Genomic DNA, 1,376 nt, shown 5'->3' with positions numbered 1-1,376 from the left:
CGCTCTTCCTCCTCCCTCTCCTTCCTTTTCCGCTGTCATACGGTCGCCAGGCGAGCGCCGGTGAAACTTACGCTTATTGCTTCATTTTCTTGCCTATGTCGTGCTTTTCGTCTCGCGTTCATTATAAAAAAAAAGAAAGAAAAAAAGAAAAAACAAAAAAAAGAAAAAAAGAAAAAACGACGCGCCTTAGAAAATCGCCTTTTCACCGGATTTAATGCTCGTCGAGTTTTTGCAATCCATGCAAAGGTCTTGAAATTGCACTCGGCAGAAAACAAATTTACTTTCATTGGTAGTAAGGCGGTAATTTATCGGTGAAAGGTAACATTTTTATCATTAATACAGATATTGTGCTTCATTTTTCAATGCTTATATATTATATATAAAGTGCATGTAAGTATATGGATGTTTTTTCTGAATTTGATGTAACGCTTCCCACCCCCTCTTTTTTTTTTTTTTATTATTATTATTGAAATGTTAATCGCATTGATCTGAATTAGGTGAATAATAAAAATTTTCTAATGGTTTATAATTCCTTTCGATTGCCCAAGTTAAAAAATTGATGATATATAAATGTAACTATATCGAGATTTATAGAAATTTATTGCCACTAAAAAAAGATAAATTTTTACTGCCCAAGTAAACCTGGAATTGATTTTAAAATTTTCTATATTTTCTATAAATGAACTCGGCTCGCTTAGCTTCATGCCATGATTTATTCATGCTTCACTGGACGTACTAATTTATCTATGGCAAAGTACATAAATTCTAGTCCATATAAGATGTACAGACAGCACGTAGTAAAAATTAATTTATTTATAATTATGCGTCATTTGAGGCATTATCGAAACTTTCATTTCTCTCTGTCCGTACAATTTTATATCTTCATTGACTAATACAAATACACTTGTCTTATTTCGCTAATATCTAATGCTAACAAACGAGACCAAATTGAATTTAAAGAGAAAATAATGTTGACGGACTGTTTGACTTAACTGCGTATATATCGCTCTCAGCACATACTATTATTAAACTAACTTTTATTTTTCCAACTCTTAATGAAACTTGAAAGAATGTATTCTCTTATATAGTAAATGTTTCATATCTATCTATTTTTGTTAAATAAAGGCAAATTTAGCGCACAGGAAATAAAAACTTCTTCTCCTATATTATAAACAATAAGATGTTTTAATATAAATTTCGCGAAAAGTTTGAAAAATAATCTATCAAGCCGAATATGAATTACGTTTAAAAATAAATCATAATTTTATATTCAGTCCAAGTCTATTGAAAATTCGAATAGGATTAATTATTCTTTAATAGTTCAATGTTTTTGATACGTCATTTTAATGTTCGTTTCAATTTTTTGTTTTGCTTTA

This window comes from Ceratosolen solmsi, unplaced genomic scaffold (assembly GCF_000503995.2).
Source record: "Ceratosolen solmsi marchali unplaced genomic scaffold, CerSol_1.0 scaffold35, whole genome shotgun sequence".
Lineage (NCBI taxonomy): Eukaryota > Metazoa > Arthropoda > Insecta > Hymenoptera > Agaonidae > Ceratosolen > Ceratosolen solmsi.
Note: the sequence above shows the minus strand (reverse complement) of the source record.